The following is a 21272-nucleotide window of genomic DNA, read 5'->3' as shown; positions in this document are numbered from 1 at the left end:
CATCCTTTGGCGAATACTGAGAAATCTGAGTTCAAAGGTGATGTGAGTATACTTCAATCATGACTATACACAACAGAATCTGTACTCCCCTCAGCATTGGCTAGGGAAGTTTTCTTTCCCTCATTTAAGCTAACACCAGAACTCCAAGGCTGAGGCTTGGCATAGGTATACAGTAAACGAAGTGTTAATGAGATGGAAATTCTCCAAGTTGCTTTTGAGTCTCACTCTATATCAGTGTAGACCTGCCTAAAATATGTAAGAGCTGAGAATCTTTTTGAAATGATTCCAAACTCTTGAGTCTGAAAACTGAGCTGGGAATTCCTTTGTAACAGTTTTGTGGGTTATTTTGGCACTTTGGTTTATAATCCTAGCTGGACCCCATCTGAAGTTCTAAAGCCCATAAAATAAGAATGAATGGACAGCGTAAATATGCCAAATTTGAGAAACTTCAGACCCTGCTTGGCTGAATGTTTCTGTTAATCTACTGTGTCTATGCTGGTAGAGCTGCCATTTTGCCGTAACTCCTTTGTAAATAAGAAACTTTTCTTTTCATCAGGAAAGGGATCTTTCTCTTCAAAGGCTGTGATGCATTATACTATATTGAAATTAAATTGTTTGGATATGTTTTGCTGAATACTGATAAAACTATGATATACAGCGTATTATCCTTAATCAAAGGTTACTTTTATTTGCAGATTTTAAGGGCAACAAAAATTTTTATTTGATAGGTTCTAATAGTTCTAGTTTGGCATACCTGCACATTTTTATTGTATCCTGGGAACAGGCATAAATCAACTGATTTCCCACAGACAAATAAAAGTGGTGGAGTAATATAGTTCCTGGAATTTAACACTTCACGGTCAGGAGGTCACATATGCTAAGTTGCTTATTTATGCGCCTCTTAAAGTTTAAGTCTGTGGGCAAGAGACACGAAGCAATGTGACTTACTATATCAATGAAGAATGTATTGTTCTTCTTTTTCGGATAGATAAAATTAACAGTGTTGGAATAGCAGATCACACAAGAATGTCATCAGAAACACCAGCCATTTTTTCAAATGTGCTTGCTTTATGATTCTCTTTGTTATTACAATCAGCAGTTTTAAACAATGAGATTTATTAAACATTTTTCAAGTGGGGGAGACAGAGTTAGTGTGTACCAATCATTGACATATTAGCTGGCATCTCAAAGCCTAACCTTGCAGTTAGGCCATTATAGCCAGAATGGAGGTGATGCAGGAACCCAGGTGCCTCCTCCTGGCCTCTCTTTTGCTGCCAAAACTGATCTTACAGCCCACATATTCCAGATGGTGACTGTAAACTGAAGAGACGGCCATTTGACCCACATTTAACTATGATCTGAGATAAGCGATAGCTATTTTCACAACTTTCCTTATAAAGCATTTTGATGAGAACAAAGTTACATATAAACAAAGTTCATTTACGCAACACAATTGTATTGAGTTCCCAGCATGTAGCTAGTACTAAACACTTTCTTATACATTATTCCCTTTTCTCATGTTCACCCATTTAAAATTTGACAGCATTCCTCAGATCAGTACAGTAAAGCTTAGAAAAGTTTTGACTTGCTAAAGACACATAGCTAGAAAAGAAATGAGTAAAGATTTGATTCCATACCTCCCTACTCAGCATCTACACTTTTCTTCACTGGAGAGTACATTAGAAGCCTAAGCTGATCATATTCCATTAAACCTCAAGTCATTTGGAGCCCAAGGCTCCAGTTTCTTCCTTTAGAAATGTATCTCCCTTCGAATACACCTGGAAGTTATAGGTGAAGCTCTGGCAAATTAATAAAGGAAATCACATCAGTGCCCTAAGGAAGACAGGCCAAGAGTGCTAGTAGGAACCGTAGAAGCAAGAAAACCCCTGTAGCTTTATCACAGTCCTCATGCAGTTACTTATTGCAGCATTTAAAGCCTTAAACCCTTGTCCCTTATCTGGTGGCCTCGCTGGCTCCAGCAACAAGGAAGGAGGCTGGGCATAGTGGCTCACGCCTGCAATCCCAGCATTTTGGGAGGCCGAGAAGGGCGGATCACCTGAGATCAGGAGTTCAAGACCAGCCTGACCAACATGGTGAAACTTCATCTCTACTAAAAATACAAAAATTAGCCGGGCTTGGTGGCGCATGTCTGTAATTCCAGCTACTTGGGAGGCTGAGGCAGGAGAATCACTTGAACCCGGGTGGCGGAGGTTGCAGTGAACCAAGATCATACCATGGCACTCCAGCCTGGGCGATAAAATGAGATTCCATCTCAAAACAACAACAATAACAAAAAGCCAGTGCAGTACACCTGTAATCCCAGCACTTTGGGAGGCCTAGGCAGGTGTATCACCTGAGGTCAGGAGTTAGAGACCAGCCTGGCCAACATGGCGAAACCCTGTCTCTACTAATGATACAAAAATTAGCAGAGCATGGTGGTGGCATGTGCCTGTCATCCCAGCTACTCGGTTGGGAGGCTGAGGTAGGAGAATCGCTTGAACCTGGGAGGCGGAGGTTGCAGTGAGCCGAGATCATGCCATTGCACTCTGGCCTGAGGCAACAAGAGTGAAACCCTATAAAAAAAAAAAAAATACAAGGAAGGAGGTAGAATGAGGGGTTTTCTTCCCTCCATATTAAGGAGGCCAACTGCATTGCCAGGACTCTCCTGGAGGCAAACTGAAAAATAAAGCTCTTTCTGTTTATCAATGCAAAGTGCAATGCTGAACTTTCTGAGACCTGGCATAATGTGGTCACATGTCTTGTTTTTGCATTCAGAATAATGTCTTTTCATAGTCTTTCAGAATATGTTAAGGAGGTTTCACTATATATCACAAATCATGGTTTAAATTTCAAAGCATTAGATAAAAATGACCTTACACTGCATTTGTAGATGTCACTCTCAAGCCATCCCAATGTAGTTTCCATGGGAACTAATGTACATCAAAGGAGAAAGAGAGAGAAAGAGAGACTGTAAGATCAAATTTTTAGTTCCTGCCTCCTCTTTCTTTGGGAAAACCAAATGAGCTCCATGTTAAATGCTGATGAAATTAGATACCGAATCTTATCTTCTACGTGAATGCAGCTTTTGTTTTTTTTCTACCTGAGAAGGAGTACTACCTACATGGTCATGCAAAATTTTTCCAGAGTCCATCCATATAATTTATAAGTTTTGTTTACAGCCTCAGAAGGCAAATGTGCTTATTTAGGAAGAGAGTCAACATCATCCATTATTACTTTGTTTTGAGGTTGCTTTCAGAATTATTATTATTACACAGATTTACAACTTGTTGAGAATCCACACTATGGTAACCATGAGTGAAAGTGGTTCATGAATGAAAGTTTATTATAGTCACATAAGAACACATTCCTAGATTGTCCTCTGTTGGTGTAGTGTCTTTCATAGTCATATGCCAGACAGTGTAACATGAGGGGCTGTCATTAGCTTCACCTCCAAAGAGAACAGTTACCAAACAGCATTGTTAAAAAGAGCATGTTACAGCTATTATTCTTTTGTTTTATTTTATTTTTTATTTTTGAGACAGAGTCTTGCTCTGGAGTGTAGTGGTGCAACCTTGGCTCACTGCAACCTCCGCCTCCCAGGTTCAAGTGATTCTCCTGCCTCAGCCTCCGAAGTAGCTGGGACTACAGGCACATGCCACCACACCTGGCTAATTTTTTGTATTTTTAGTAGAGATGGGCTTTCACTGAATTAGTCAGGATGGTCTCAACCTCCTGACCTCGTGATCTGCCCACCTCAGCCTTCCAAAGTGCTGGGATTACAGGCATGAGCCACCGCGCCCGGCACAGCTATTATTCTTTAATCCAATGCCACATATCAAGGCCAACTTTATCTACCTCTGTCTCATAGGATTCACCTTTGTTATAAAATAAATTCAATACTTTAATCAGGAGGTGGTTGGAGAGAGACAATGATATATTCTCAATTATAATTGAGAATGGTGATATTTTAGCTTGTAGATAATTAACTAGAAAAACAGTTGATCATGTGGTTTAAAATAACAATTAATTTAAGAACTTAAAATAAGTGTTTTTAAAAAGATATACAGTAGTATTATATGCCTTAATAGATAATTATATTATTAAACATAATAAATATCACTATTATACTATATTTACAATATTATATACTATTATATTTATATTTATAAATGTTATATAATATTAATATTTCTATTATGTATTTTTATATATTATATTATAATAAATATAAATAGAATAACTATATTATAAATATAGTAGTTATAAAGACAATATGACAAATAAATATTAACCATTTAATTTGTATCAGTCACTACCCTAAGGATTGTTCTTTTATCTAATACATTTTATTCTAATAACTCTGTTAATTAGGAATTCGTGTTCCCATCTAACAGATTAAGACACTGAAGGACCAGCAAGGTCAAATACAAGACTGAAAAAAATCTCATAACTTCTAAGTGAACTAGGCAGTTCCAAAACCTGCCTCTTAGCTATTATGGTATAAATATTTGAAAAAATTATTTATATTGACAAATAACTATGAAGTTTTTAGAACTTATGAAGATCATGACGAAGAGAAAACTATTTGTAACATTAATTATCAAATTGTTTATTCCTTTCTGAAATCATTTATTCAATATCATTTATTTGCATATAATAAGTACCAGGCATTGAGAAATTCAGAATGAATAAGAAAATGGAATAAACAAAGGATTATAAAAAAATCTAGGATGGGTTATTCATTTTAAAAGAGAATGGGGCTTAGGTGAAAAAAAGCAAAAATGTACACAAGGCCTTGAACGTCCTAACGTAATGAGCAAGTCATACACCCTGCCAGGTCCATGAAAGTGGAAGACACGGTGTGCTGGAAAGGAACATGGGAAGTACCCAAAATGAAAAGGACCCGAAATGCAATTCTAAAGATTTCATCTAAAAGAAATGGCAAGTTGGCAGATAATTTTTAAATTCAAGTATAAATAATCTGATGAGTATTTTAGAAAGCTGACTGGATGGTATAAAGAGGGTGGATTAGAGAAGGAAAACATAGGTGGCAGGGAGATCTATGAGGGTTTCGTGATGGGTTGAATGGTGTCCTCCCAGGAGATATCTTGAAGCCCTACATTTTGGTACCTGTGAATGTGACTTCATTTGGAAATAGGATCTTTGCAGATGACATCTAGTTAAGATGCCTTCATTAATGTGGGCCCTAATTCCATACAACTGTTTTCCTTATTAAAAAAGGAAAAGACAGAGAAGAATGCCACATAACAATAAAGGTAGAGTTTGGGGTTACACAGTTACAGGCAAGAGAATGTGAAGGATTGTCACCAACACCACTGCTAAGAGAGGGGCACAGAACAGATTCTCCCATAGAGCCTTTAGAGGAAGCAAGGCCCTGTCACAGTTCTAGCCTCCAGAACTGTGAGAGAATAAATTTCAGCTTACGGTACTTTTTGTGTGACAGCCCAAGGAAACCAACACAAGTATTGATACGTGGAACACTTCTTCAACAAATAGCACTTGAATTAAGGCAGTGGCAGTAAAAATGGAGAGGAGGAGGTATGTGGTAGACCAGGGATGTATTTGCTAAAGGACAAACGAAATAATGAGACTTACAAACAGAATGACGGAGCCACAAAGAATGCCTGAAATGGTAATAGGATACATGCTTGACTGTTGATGGGCCCCATTTCCACAAGCCTCCAAATATGCTTCTATACCCCATTCGAGCAAGGGAGGATTTGTTAAAAAGAAAGGCCCTTTGAGAGCACCACTCCCTCCACCAGCCAGTCTAATCCTAAGAGCTCTGAAGGCCAATCTTGGAGGTGGTTTAGGAGGGAAAATGCAGGACCCAGGATTTCAGTTGCCAAGCCAGAGAGCAAGGGACCCAGGAATGAAGATTGGCATTCATTTGATTTTTCCATCTTCTGATATAACCCTCAGATATTATCAGTGTGTCGAAAAATTTATTGGAAGTGAGAAACAAGAAAACAGTAAGTCTAACCTAGTCATTCTAGAATTGGGAGGTAATAGAAAAGCGAGAAATGGGAAAGTTGCTCAAATGCAAGGCCAGTGAATCAGAGAGAAAAGGCTCAAAGCAGCAGAACAAAGCTTCAATAAAGAGATATTGTGACTTGGAGAGATGGCCTTTTGTCCTTTGTTCTATTACCCGTCAGAGGATGGGGAGCACACCCGAGCCTGAGACAACAGCTCTGCTAAGTGCCCTTGAGAGGGCACGGTGGGGTCAGCACCAAAGCCAGACCACTAAAGAGAAAAAGAAAGAAAGAGAGGATTGCAGAGGAGAAATGAGAATGGCAGAAAAAAATAATTTTTTAAGCCAAAAGGAATCAGAGAAGAGCAGAAGTGCCTCTAGGATAAAGCGTAGCAGGCAGTTAGGGAAAAAGAGCTGTTAACTACTTTGAAGCTCTGACTACATTAGAAGGCCTCACAAGACAGTCGTGGCTTGCACGGGCAGGTAGAGAACTTTTCCTGTCCATTGTTCTTCTGAATTATAAATCACTGACCTCTTTATGATTTCTAAAGGGAAAATGACTTCAAACTTCTTAGAGTTCCCTAAGGCATTCTCTATATTCAATATAATATGGGAAGCCCTGGGTTTGTCTTTGTACATTTCATCTGCGACCTGAAATCTTCATAACCCTCTTCCTTTCTCTACTTATCAAGTAAGGGGTGGTTGGCAATAAGGATGGGAGGGAGAGAAAAAAACCCAGACTTTGAGGAGGAGAGCATTTAAACCATCAGCCTGTGCGTTCTGTGACATCGAAGACTGGCAACATTCTAAAGGTAAATGTAACTATGCATCCTTTTGGGATTCTCAGATATCTTGTACAATCTATTTTATTCGTCTAAACATGGAGACTATAAAACTGTGTGGAAATCAATAGTTTAATTCATTAATTCAACAAGCAGATGGTGAGTGCTCATCATAACAACCACATCATAACAGCTAACGTGTTCAATGATTATCACACATCAACTACTATGCTAAGTGCTTTGCATGGTTTATGTCATTTAAGTATCACAAATACTACTATGAGATAGGTGCTGCTGTTATGTCCACTTGACAGATGAAGAAACTGAGGCCCAAGTCCCAGTCCTAAGATGAGGAAGAGCCGAGTTAGAATTCAGGTAATATTACTCAGGTTGCCATGTACTAAACCTCTTCATAACATATCCCTGTATCATATCTGCATTAGGCATAGAAGATTCAAGGGTTATAGGGTTTCAGAGAGGGGAAGGGCTGATGGGAGTTAATTAGGACAGGCTTTAAGCAAAAGGTGATACATGATCTTATCCTTGAAGAAGAGGCAGATTTGAGTCAGCAGAGAGTGAAATCAAAGGCTCCCAGGTAAGGAATGGGAAAGCATGTGAGTGTTGTCCAAAGTCAACATAAGACAAAAGGCATGTAGGTAATGAGGAGATAATTTTGACCAGAACGGTGACCCTATAAGCAGTAAAAGAAGTCCGAAAAGATTGAGTTGGCCATTGGGGAGAAGTGTCTGACATGTTGGTGTTAGAAAACAGAAAATCGTGTTGGTTTTCTTAGTCTAAGCAAACTGTTGAAGGTAACAGCAGTGGTACACAGGATGAATTACACCTAATAGAAAGCCTGGCACCCAAGGATTTCAGCTAGGGTATGTAGAAAGACATAATTACATGAAATGTATTCTAAAGGAAAAGTGATGGGAATTTATTCTCTATGACATATTGAAAATAAAGTATATGAACTGATTATATGAACAATAACCAACTTTATTGAGCATATACTATGTCCTATAGTGGTTTACATGTAATCATAGATTAATTCTCATAATGGCACCGTGATTTAGAATTAAACGAAGGCCTGTTCTAATCCTAGCATTTCTTTCGTTACCTGTTGAAGATAACAAAAACAGTAATTCTTTAAATAATGTTGTGTTATGGGGGTATTATGATACCATTGACAGGAGTGAAATAGTTTGGAAGTTTAGGAGCAGAAAATGACAATTTTGACTGAAGGCAAGTAAACCAATCGGGGCAGTGTAACTCATTAGGTCATAATAATAACTGTTGTTATTATTATTTATTTTGATTAGACTATGAATCAAGACCTCCTGTAGATACCAAAATCAGTGGTTGCTTAAGTCCCTGATATAAAATAGCTGCCTTTGACTAACCTTCTCTTTATAATTATAATAATTATTATTACAGCTAATTACTGCATGTTTATTATGTACCAATGTTCTAAACATTTCACATACCATAGCTCAGTTAAGATAGTAATAATTTATAGTGTTCACTATTACAATAATAAGAGTTTATATTTACAGTGTTGATAGTGTTCCAGGCACTGATAACGTTTTTAAATAGATTAACTCATCATCATTTAATCATCACAAAACCCACATGAAGTAGATACTAATATTTTACCTTCACTTTACAGATGAGGACACTCTGGTCCAGAGAATTTAAGTAACTTAACTAAGATCACAAAACTAATGATTGGCAGAGTCAGGATTGAGCCCAGATTCTCTGACTGTAGATTCTATTCTCTTAACAACTGCTCTACAAGATCATGAGTTCTGGGGTCAGGCAGGTCTGGGTTGCAATCCCAACCTTGTTAACTTACTACTAGTGAGAACTTGAAGATGCTCCTTTTCTGTGTCTAAGTCTCAGTTTTCCCATAAGCAAACTTCAAGATAACAATACTACTTTTCATGCAATAATTCCTATGGGATTAAGCTCTGCTACCCTTCTCAGTGCTTATCACATTGCTTCAAAACAGGAAGTCTTCAGTGTGTGTTTTACTAATGAATGAATGAATGAATAAAGCACTTATCATCCATGCTGCACAGTTAACATTTTTTTGTATGCTCCTTTATATTATTTACCTTTTCTGTGCACGTACTTTTTTTGTCAATCCAGCTAGATTATATGCATCCTAGGACTAAACCACAGGCTTTTTACTTTAATATGTACCCAGTTCTCTGAACAGTGATGTACACATAGAAAGCTTCTCAATAACAATGACTCCCATGAATGAAGTATTCACTATGGTCCAGACCTTGTGTTAAGTATTTAGTCTTCATAGCAACCCTAGATAGTAAGTACTAATGTTAATTCCAATTTACGGAATAGGAAACTGTAACTTAATGAGCTAAAGTGATTTTCCAATGACCTCACAATTAGTCCATATGGAGTCAGAGATTAGATTGAGCTCTACTTATCTACAGAAGTCCCGGGCTTAACCATCATACTATACTAGCTTGGTGTGAAAGCTCTGATATCATGGTGGCTAATTTGAGAAGAAGTCAGGGACCCAAAAACACCTGCCTCTGGAAGGAGATTTCCTGCATCTGAAGTTCTTGTCTATTTTGCTCACTTGGTTCAACCACCTAGTTCATGGCTTTTCTGTAGATTTCTCCTCTTAGCACTCCCTCAACAGGCACAACCCACATAACCAAGTCAGGGATGCCACAAACAGTGGCTGCTGCCGGTGGCTGGCCCACAGAGCATGGAAGCAGGAACACTCATGAGCCCCCTCTGTCATCTCAGTATATTATGGTTTCACCATTCTCTTTGCTTAACAACTTCTGGCTGATCCACTGTGAAAATTGTGTGCAATAGTCTTCAAAATTTCTAATCTCATACCTGTAGTGAAGTAAACTTGTGGCTGACCAAAGAGAGAAACTCTAAAGCTCACAGTAGAAAAAGCCTTGGCTCCTAACCTTCTGCAGAACTGTTTTTAATACTTCCTGCAAGCTGTTATTGGTGTCTTTATTTAGGCTGTATTTCTTCATTTCAGTGTCTATGTTTAGCAGTTATATAAAGGATCGAAATGGGTTGAATGGCCTCAAGAGGCAAAGCAGTGACATGTGGGCCTTCTTGGAGCAACAAAAGGTCAAAAGACTGTGGAGGAGACTTCTTGTTTCCTGGTGACTAGGAGTCAGATTTCTTTTATCTGTTTGAGTCAAGGGGAAACGATGTTCCTTTGAAATTCTCATCTTGTAGGTAGAGTATAACAGAGTAGGGAGGTGGGGAAGGTTCCTTAAAGGGCCATGCAGATAATCTCATCTGTTGATTTGTCTGATTGTAGGTGATACAGACTCACATTCCCTTTCTAGAGAAGGGAGGGTTTTAATCAAAACTAAATAGATATCCACTGAGTCTGGGCATGATGTACATAATCTAGAAAGTGTGGGCTTCTCAGGGCCTCTGCATTCAGCATCTCAAGAAGTCCTATGGATGCCAATTGATCCATCCTGGAATCACTCCGCTCTGCTCGCATGGGACTTGCCTTTCTGCCCTCCTTCCCTAGCACTCCCACCAGGCTAGGTATGAGCCCCGAGTAAGGAGCCCTGGTTCAATTCCAGCTTCTTTCTCTTATTGACTCTGTGATTTCAATAAGGTATTTGGCATTACAAGTTCTATGTCTTCATCTGAAGATGGAGATGATAATGAAAATATCAACCTTATGGATTTATTGTGCAGAATAGAAGGACTAAGTATATAAAATGCTTTGGATAATTGTTATCTAACGTCAAAATTTAGGTTCACATACCTGATGCACAGTAAGCCAAACATTGACACATCAGCATAAAGGTTTATTCAATTTGGCCAAAGTGAGAGGGCAGGAAAGACAGTCTCTCAAGTCCAACCTTTCTTTACACATAAGTGGCGCCTTCTACGAGTCAGGTAGGTATGCAGGAGATGGGATACCCCGAAAACCAAAGCTGTCTGTGTCTCTTGACCTGATCAAACTTCTGGATGTCATCAAGGTTTCTGTGACCTAAGATTCATTTTACTTCTCCAAAAAAAAAAAAAAATACACACACACACACACACACACACACACACACACATATACATATACACACACACACACACACACACATATATACACACACACAGTTTATCAGTCTTGCAGGCCAGGGGTGTAAGGATATGAAGTTAGTCAATTACCAGTGACTACTTCTACCAAAATGACTATGTGCAAGCAAGAATGCATGGAGGCAGAAAAAGGCAAGGAAAAAATAAAACTAAGCAAAACAAACATCTTATGATTCTTATAATAAAGACTCAGTTACATAATAACATTGTGCATACTAAAATCCCAATGAATGGGTGCTGTTAGTACAGGCAGCTGGCATATTTTTCCCTAGACCAATCAGTCTTGCATTTCTGTTTCAAGGCAGCCTGCACAGATTCTCCTAAGCAATTCTCAGCTTATTCATGGTAGAATCAAAATAATCAGGTGAAAGAAAAATTTATTCATAAATTCTTAATCAAATCTTCCCCTGTACCCACCCTGAAGCAGTATGAGCACTAAAACCATCTTATTTTTACCATCTATTAAATGGGACAAAAACTTCAATACTTCTACAGTTGTTGCATGCAATTAAATAATCTTCTAAATCCAATCGTCTTTCCTTCTCTTCTTCTCCTTTGATAAACAACACACCTCTCTACATAGAGCAAGAGAACTTCCTTTTGATTCTGACCCACAACCTCCTATGCACCCCTCGTTTGTAAAGAAGCTCATCTAAAGTCAACCAGCAAACGATGGGCCCTCCAACTCTGATAGCCTGTCACCAACCCTAAGCTGCCAGGCTTCCTTTGAGTCTCTGTCATTAGTGAGATATAGGGACTTGTGACCATTTTGCCATGGCTCTATGTTGCTGAACCAGGTGGGGGTGTGAGTGGCAGTGGAAAAATGTGGATCCTTTTGATCATTAGCTATTTTTGAGTATTGACTTTAATTTGTAAAATTTCCATCTTATTCTCTGCCCTAGTCTCTAAGCAGATCCCAGGTCATTGAGGAGAGTTCAGGTATGCCAGCAAGTTTTCTAATGCCAAAATAATACTTTGCCCGCTGAGTTCACAAGTGTTTTAGATGATCATCCAGTTTTTGTATTGACCTAAAGAGGTAACAGTTGTGCCTTGGTCTCCATGAGGGCATGGTTCCAGCACCTCCCTTGGATACCAAAACCCATGGTTGCTCAAGTCCCCGACATAAAAAAGGTATAGTATTTGCATATAACCTATACACATTCTCCCCTTTCCTTTAAATCACCTCTAGATTACTTTTAATACCTAATACATGTAAATTCTATGTGAATATTTGTTGCACTGTATTGTTTAGGGAATAATGACAAGAAACAAATAGTCTATACATGTTCATATAGATGCAAATTTTTCTAATATTTTCAAGCCATGGTTGTTTGACCCATGTGGAACCAAGGGATGCAGAGGGCTGACTGTATTTAGAAAAATGAAAGAATATTCTTTGACCACAGCAGGAGGCTACTGGCATTTGGGGATGGGGACAAAAATGGTAAATACCTTGCAATGACATCATTAATATACAGTGAAAATTGTCATGCCAATGCTCTCTTCGTTGGAAAAACTGCAATTAATTATACCTTTTCTCTTTCCTATTAGAGAAATTAACCAAGCCTGAGTATCTCAGAATCAGCATCCTTCAAACTCAAATTTGAGTCTTGACTACTGAACATCTATAACTGTTAAGCACCTACTTTGTCATTCAATACCTCGTTTAATCTCCTAAAAGAATTGAAAGCTTCTTATTATCGCCTTTACTAGTGGAAAAAATGAAGTCAGAGAAAGCAAAGATTCTAACACTCAGCACAGCACAATTCTACCACCTTATGCTGCTTCTATGACATTAACTTTGGGTCTTATAACAATAGAAAGAGAAGTATATAAAAAATACAGTAAGACTAAAAGTAGCTAAAACATATCGTAAAAATAAAAAACTGGAGTACCTCGATTATATATAAAAGAGCCTTTGAAAAATGTCAAGGTGAATTTTTGTCTATGTTCCTACGTTGACATCACAAAATAACAACTTTCAATTCAAAATGCATTCCTTCTATATATTTTTCTCATATATATTTTAATTAAAAGGCTTAACTTGAATATTAAACTTTCATGTCCTCCTTATCTATTTGACCCTCTGGAATACTGTTGAGTAATGTGGCATTCACAAGAATACTATTGTGTCCACTTATATGATTTAACATGTATTCTCAATAGCCAAAGTGTCCTCCTGACTCTTTGAAATTCAGCCATCCTATGTTTCAGATGGCCTTTCACTCAGGCTTTTAAACCACTTTATAGACATCTCTTTATTCTCCTTTATTTTATAAATTGGGAAATAGATCAAATGGAAGTTAAGTGGCATATAGAGGTCAATGGCAGATTACTGGAAGACCCAGGGAAAGGTATCACCCTTGACTCACCTAGAGTTATCCCTCAGATAATTTAACATTTCTTCAGAAGTTAAGGTAGCCTCTGAATGTAGGAGGCAGACTAAAAGATTATTATTTTTTTTTAATTTATTTATTATTATTATACTTTAAGTTGTAGGGTACATGTGCATAACGTGCAGGTTTGTTACATATGTATACTTGTGCCATGTTGGTGTGCTGCACCCATCAACTCGTCATTTACATCAGGTATAACTCCCAAAGCAATCCCTCCCCCCTCCCCCCTCCCCATGATAGGCCCCAGTGTGTGATGTTCCCCTTCCTGAGTCCAAGTGATCTCATTGTTCAGTTCCCACCTATGAGTGAGAACATGCGGTGTTTGGTTTTCTGTTCTTGTGATAGTTTGCTAAGAATGATGGTTTCCAGCTGCATCCATGTCCCTACAAAGGACATGAACTCATCCTTTTTGATGGCTGCATAGTATTCCATGGTGTATATGTGCCACATTTTCTTAATCCAATCTGTCACTGATGGACATTTGGGTTGATTCCAAGTCTTTGCTATTGTGAATAGTGCTGCAATAAACATATGTGTGCATGTGTCTTTATAGCAGCATAATTTATAATCCTTTGGGTATATACCCAGTAATGGGATGGCTGGGTCATATGGTACATCTAGTTCTAGATCCTTGAGGAATCGCCATACTGTTTTCCATAATGGTTGAACTAGTTTACAACCCCACCAACAGTGTAAAAGCGTTCCTATTTCTCCACATCCTCTCCAGCACCTGTTGTTTCCTGACTTTTTAATGATTGCCATTCTAACTGGTGTGAGATGGTATTCATTGTGGTTTTGATTTGCATTTCTCTGATGGCCAGTGATGATGAGCATTTTTTCATGTGTCTGTTGGCTGTATGCATGTCTTCTTTTGAGAAATGTCTGTTCATATCCTTTGCCCACTTTTTGATGGGGTTGTTTGTTTTTTTCTTGTAAATTTGTTTGAGTTCTTTGTAGGTTCTGGATATTAGCCCTTTGTCAGATGAGTAGATTGCAAAAATTTTCTCCCATTCTGTAGGTTGCCTGTTCACTCTGATGGTAGTTTCTTTTGCTGTGCAGAAGCTCTTTAGTTTAATGAGATCCCATTTGTCAATTTTGGCTTTTGCTGCTGTTGCTTTTGGTGTTTTAGACATGAAGTCTTTGCCCATGCCTATGTCCTGAATGGTACTACCTAGGTTTTCCTCTAGGATTTTTATGGTATTAGGTCTAACATTTAAGTCTCTAATCCATCTTGAATTAATTTTCGTATAAGGAGTAAGGAAAGGATCCAGTTTCAGCTTTCTACTTATGGCTAGCCAATTTTCCCAGCACCATTTATTAAATAGGGAATCCTTTCCCCATTTCTTGTTTCTCTCAGGTTTGTCAAAGATCAGATGGCTGTAGATGTGTGGTATTATTTCTGAGGACTCTGTTCTGTTCCATTGGTCTATTCTCTGTTTTGGTACCAGTACCATGCTGTTTTGGTTACTGTAGCCTTGTAGTAGAGTTTGAAGTCAGGTAGCGTGATGCCTCCAGCTTTGTTCTTTTGACTTAGGATTGTCTTGGAGATGCGGGCTCTTTTTTGGTTCCATATGAACTTTAAAGCAGTTTTTTCCAATTCTGTGAAGAAACTCATTGGTAGCTTGATGGGGATGGCATTGAATCTATAAATTACCTTGGGCAGTATGGCCATTTTCACGATATTGATTCTTCCTATCTATAAGCATGGTATGTTCTTCCATTTGTTTGTGTCCTCTTTGATTTCACTGAGCAGTGGTTTGTAGTTCTCCTTGAAGAGGTCCTTTACATCCCTTGTAAGTTGGATTCCTAGGTATTTTATTCTCTTTGAAGCAATTGTGAATGGAAGTTCATTCCTGATTTGGCTCTCTGTTTGTCTGTTACTGGTGTATAAGAATGCTTGTGATTTTTGCACGTTAATTTTGTATCCTGAGACTTTGCTGAAGTTGCTTATCAGATTAAGGAGATTTTGGGCTGAGACAATGAGGTTTTCTAAATATACAATCATGTCATCTGCAAAGAGGGACAATTTGACTTCTTCTTTTCCTAACTGAATACCCTTGATTTCTTTCTCTTGCCTAATTGCCCTAGCCAGAACTTCCAACACTATGTTGAATAGGAGTGGTGAGAGAGGGCATCCCTGTCTTGTGCCAGTTTTCAAAGGGAATTTTTCCAGTTTTTGCCCATTCAGTATGATATTGGCTGTGGGTTTGTCATAAATAGCTCTTATTATTTTGAGGTACGTTCCATCAATACCGAATTTATTGAGCGTTTTTAGCATGAAGGGCTGTTGAATTTTGTCAAAAGCCTTTTCTGCATCTATTGAGATAATCATGTGGTTCTTGTCTTTGGTTCTGTTTATATGCTGGATTATGTTTATTGATTTGTGAATGTTGAACCAGCCTTGCATCCCAGGGATGAAGCCCACTTGATCATGGTGGATAAGCTTTTTGATGTGTTGCTGAATCCGGTTTGCCAGTATTTTATTGAGGATTTTTGCATCGATGTTCATCAGGGATATTGGTCTAAAATTCTCTTTTTTTGTTGTGTCTCTGCCAGGCTTTGGTATCAGGATGATATTGGCCTCATAAAATGAGTTAGGGAGGATTCCCTCTTTCTCTATTGATTGGAATAGTTTCAGAAGGAATGGTACCAACTCCTCCTTGTACCTCTGGTAGAATTCAGCTGTGAATCCATCTGGTCCTGGACTTTTTTTGGTTGGTAGGCTATTAATTATTGCCTCAATTTCAGAGCCTGCTATTGGTCTATTCAGGGATTCAACTTCTTCCTGGTTTAGTCTTGGAAGAGTGTAAGTGTCCAGGAAATTATCCATTTCTTCTAGATTTTCCAGTTTATTTGCGTAGAGGTGTTTATAGTATTCTCTGATGGTAGTTTGTATTTCTGTGGGGTCGGTGGTGATATCCCCTTTATCATTTTTAATTGCGTCGATTTGATTCTTCTCTCTTTTCTTCTTTATTAGTCTTGCTAGTGGTCTGTCAATTTTGTTGATCTTTTCAAAAAACCAACTCCTGGATTCATTGATTTTTTGGAGGGTTTTTTGTGTCTCTATCTCCTTCAGTTCTGCTCTGATCTTAGTTATTTCTTGCCTTCTGCTAGCTTTCGAATGTGTTTGCTCTTGCTTCTCTAGTTCTTTTAATTGCGATGTTAGAGTGTCAATTTTAGATCTTTCCTGCTTTCTCTTGTGGGCATTTAGTGCTATAAATTTCCCTCTACACACTGCTTTAAATGTGTCCCAGAGATTCTGGTATGTTGTATCTTTGTTCTCATTGGTTTCAAAGAACATCTTTATTTCTGCCTTCATTTCGTTATGTACCCAGTAGTCATTCAGGAGCAGGTTGTTCAGTTTCCATGTAGTTGAGCGGTTTTGATTGAGTTTCTTAGTCCTGAGTTCTAGTTTGATTGCACTGTGGTCTGAGAGACAGTTTGTTATAATTTCTGTTCTTGTACATTTGCTGAGGAGTGCTTTACTTCCAATTACGTGGTCAATTTTGGAGTAAGTACGATGTGGTGCTGAGAAGAATGTATATTCTGTTGATCTGGGGTGGAGAGTTCTATAGATGTCTATTAGGTCTGCTTGCTGCAGAGATGAGTTCAATTCCTGGATATCCTTGTTAACTTTCTGTCTCGTTGATCTGTCTAATGTTGACAGTGGAGTGTTGAAGTCTCCCATTATTATTGTATGGGAGTCTAAGTCTCTTTGTAAGTCTCTAAGGACTTGCTTGATGAATCTGGGTGCTCCTGTATTGGGTGCATATATATTTAGGATAGTTAGCTCTTCCTGTTGAATTGATCCCTTTACCATTATGTAATGGCCTTCTTTGTCTCTTTTGATCTTTGATGGTTTAAAGTCTGTTTTATCAGAGACTAGTATTGCAACCCCCGCTTTTTTTTGTTCTCCATTTGCTTGGTAAATCTTCCTCCATCCCTTTATTTTGAGCCTATGTATGTCTCTGCGTGTAAGATGGGTCTCCTGAATACAGCAGACTGATGGGTCTTGACTCTTTATCCAGTTTGCCAGTCTGTGTCTTTTCATTGGACCATTTAGTCCATTTACATTTAAGGTTAAGATTGTTATGTGTGAACTTGATCCTGCCATTATGATATTAACTGGTTATTTTGCTCATTAGTTGATGCAGTTTCTTCCTAGCCTCGATGGTCTTTACATTTTGGCATGTTTTTGCAATGGCTGGTACCGGTTGTTCCTTTCCATGTTTAGTGCTTCCTTCAGGGTCTCTTGTAAGGCAGGCCTAGTGGTGACAAAATCTCTAAGCATTTGCTTATCTGTAAAGGATTTTATTTCTCCTTCACCTATGAAACTTAGTTTGGCTGGATATGAAATTCTGGGTTGAAAATTCTTTTCTTTAAGAATGTTGAATATTGGCCCCCACTCTCTTCTGGCTTGGAGAGTTTCTGCGGAGAGATCTGCTGTTAGTCTGATGGGCTTCCCTTTGTGGGTAACCCGACCTTTCTCTCTGGCTGCCCTTAAGATTTTTTCCTTCATTTCAACTTTGGTGAATCTGGCAATTATGTGTCTTGGAGTTGCTCTTCTCGAGGAGTATCTTTGTGGCGTTCTCTGTATTTCCTGGATTTGAATGTTGGCCTGCCCTACTAGGTTGGGGAAGTTCTCCTGGATGATATCCTGAAGAGTGTTTTCCAACTTGGTTCCATTTTCCCCCTCACTTTCAGGCACCCCAATCAGACGTAGATTTGGTCTTTTTACGTAATCCCATACTTCTTGCAGGCTTTGTTCATTTCTTTTTCTTCTTTTTCCTTTTGGTTTCTCTTCTCGCTTCATTTCATTCATTTGATCCTCAATCGCTGATACTCTTTCTTCCAGTTGATCGAGTCGGTTACTGAAGCTTGTGCATTTGTCACGTATTTCTCTTGTCATGGTTTTCATCTCTTTCATTTCGTTTAGGACCTTTTCTGCATTAATTACTCTAGCCATCAATTCTTCCACTTTTTTTTCAAGATTTTTAGTTTCTTTGCGCTGGGTACATAATTCCTTCTTTAGCTCTGAGAAATTTGATGGACTGAAGCCTTCTTCTCTCATCTCGTCAAAGTCATTCTCCGTCCAGCTTTGATCCGTTGCTGGCGATGAGCTGCGCTCCTTTGCCGGGGGAGATGCGCTCTTATTTTTTGAATTTCCAGCTTTTCTGCCCTGCTTTTTCCCCATCTTTGTGGTTTTATCTGCCTCTGGTCTTTGATGATGGTGATGTACTGATGGGGTTTTGGTGTAGGTGTCCTTCCTGTTTGATAGTTTTCCTTCTAACAGTCAGGACCCTCAGCTGTAGGTCTGTTGGAGATTGCTTGAGGTCCACTCCAGACCCTGTTTGCCTGGGTATCAGCAGCAGAGGCTGCAGAAGATAGAATATTTCTGAACAGCGAGTGTACCTGTCTGATTCTTGCTTTGGAAGCTTCCTCTCAGGGGTGTACTCCACCCTGTGAGGTGTGGGGTGTCAGACTGCCCCTAGTGGGGGACGTCTCCCAGTTAGGCTACTCAGGGGTCAGGGACCCACTTGAGCAGGGAGTCTGTCCCTTCTCAGATCTCATCCTCCGTGTTGGGAGATCCACTGCTCTCTTCAAAGCTGTCAGACAGAGTCGTTTGCGTCTGCAGAGGCTTCTGCTGTGTTTGTTATTGTTTTACTGTGCCTTGTCCCCAGAGGTGGAGTGTACAGAGACAGGCAGGTTTCCTTGAGCTGCTGTGAGCTCCACCCAGTTCGAGCTTCCCAGCAGCTTTGTTTACCTACTTAAGCCTCAGCAATGGCGGGCGCCCCTCCCCCAGCCTCACTGCTGCCTTGCCGGTAGATCACAGACTCCTGTGCTAGCAATGAGGGAGGCTCCGTGGGCGTGGGACCCTCCTGGCCAGGTGTGGGATATGATCTCCTGGTGTGCCTGTTTGCTTAAAGTGCAGTATTGGGGTGGGAGTTACCCGATTTTCCAGGTGTTGTGTGTCTCAGTTCCCCTGGCTAGGAAAAGGGATTCCCTTCCCCCTTGCACTTCCCAGGTGAGGCAATGCCTCGCCCTGCTTCAGCTCTCGCTGGTCGGGCTGCAGCAGCTGACCAGCACCGATCCTCCGGCACTCCCCAGTGAGATGAACCCAGTACCTCAGTTGAAAATGCAGAAATCACCGGTCTTCTGTGTGGCTCGCGCTGGGAGTTGGAGACTGGAGCTGTTCCTATTCGGCCATCTTGCTCCGCCCCCCGATTATTATTTTTTCATGAGGCTGCCTCAAGCAGGTTCACAAATAATTCCGATTCAACTGGCATCTCCTTTCTCGCTGCCACAAAATATCTATATTGAAATCAGGTTGACTGTTCATCTTTTCTTTCTGCTACGTCTGCTAGGGATCAGTAGAGATAAAAATATTTGGAGCTTTGTGTTCAATCTAAGTTCCTGTATGCAGTTGCATGATATAATGATTTTGTAAGGAAGCAAGTAACCAAAGTATTTTTGCAGTGTTTTTGGTAAAGGACTGCTCTTTGCTGGTGTCCTTCTCTCCACTAGTAATTGACAAAACATCTTGAGGAAAATATCCGTATGTTTAAATTATCCTTAAAAGCTCTACTGGCATTAACAAAAGACCTCTGTTTTGATAAAGATTCCCATAACTATTTGGCTTTAGCAAGTCCAGCTTTATGACTAGAACTTTCTAGATCAAGAGTCTGCAAACGATGGTCTAGAACCAAATCCACCTGCTGTCTGTTATTGTAAGTAAGGTTTTATTTGAATACAGTCTTGCTTGCTCATTTAAATATTATCTAGGCTGTTTTCATGCAACAATGGCACAGTTGAATAGCTGGGATAGAGACTATATGGCCCACAAAGTCTGCAATATTTACAACTTCACTATTTACATAAAAATTTGTCAACAACTGTTCTACATTAAACAATATATCAGCCCTGGCAGATGTAACTAGTTACCTTGAGAATCTCATAGCATGTATGCAGGATAATTTTCAAGGTCCCAAACAAAAGTTTCCAAAAGCCATTTCTTGAGACCACACACTATAGAGTCAGATCCATCAAGTTTTAAATTCTCTGAACAGAGCTTTGCAAATGTCAGACCAGTAAAGTAGGTGACGACAATTTGGCTGAAAGATCACTCCACTTGCATCAGGGGAAACAAGCTAGTGGGAATATATTTGAGGAACTCAATTTTCCATACATTGCTCTAATTGCTAGAGTAGTATAGATGCATATCTCTGATTTACAGTCCACCAAGTCAAGATTTCTGAAAGTCTTGGCATAAGTTTGGTAGTACAGTGTTACTTTATGGCTTCTTATATCTGGCATAAATATATTCCCTTTGTGCATATTCTTTTTAGATACAGTACAAAAAAAAAGCATGACTCTTCCTTTTTTCTCTCCTTTTACTTTAGAAGCAGCTGTGAAGTCATAATTATGTTCACTTCCCACTGGCAACTGGCAAGCCCTTTATTTTTGTGCATTTGGAACTCACCAAGAATAAATAAAGTCCATTCCCTCCTTGAGGGCCTATTCTGCCATTCCGTCTAGGATTTAAAGTTTGCCAATTCCTAAAACATCTATTGTTATAAATAGTCTTGTGTCTTTCACAAAGAAGACTTTACAAAATAAAGGGGAAAAATGTCAAAAGTATATGAAAAAGAGTAATCTCTGAGAAAGAGCAACCCATTTGCTAGCTCTTAAAAACTTACAATTATCATTGCTTGTTAATTGGTATTATAGATTACCCGGTTCTGACATGTAATTTTCTAACACAAAGAGGTTTTTATCATGTTACATTGTGCCTTGCATTTAGGGACTTTTCATTTTATATTTACATATTAAAGAACTAAGGGCAGAAGTCTTGAAATAAGCAAGGATTTAGATAATGAGTTGTGTCCTAAATTTAGAAAATACATCAGACAATACAGATGATTCATTGTAGAATTTGTAATTCCGGAAAGGCAAGTTTTGGGGACCATTGTTTATAAATAAGCCAAC

At 39.0% G+C, this 21272-nt stretch overlaps 1 long non-coding RNA gene across 1 annotated transcript; it reads left to right on the top strand.

Moving 5' to 3' along the window:
• The first annotated feature begins 6186 nt into the window (after positions 1–6186).
• On the top strand, positions 6187–20797 carry LOC114678217 (uncharacterized). The gene is made up of 2 exons (XR_003729500.2): positions 6187–6810; positions 20690–20797. It is a non-coding gene; the product is annotated as an uncharacterized LOC114678217 (long non-coding RNA).
• Positions 20798–21272: the final 475 nt, after the last annotated feature.

Source organism: Macaca mulatta, chromosome 1 (genome assembly GCF_049350105.2).
Source record: "Macaca mulatta isolate MMU2019108-1 chromosome 1, T2T-MMU8v2.0, whole genome shotgun sequence".
Lineage (NCBI taxonomy): Eukaryota > Metazoa > Chordata > Mammalia > Primates > Cercopithecidae > Macaca > Macaca mulatta.
This window is presented reverse-complemented; position numbering and strand designations above follow the sequence as displayed.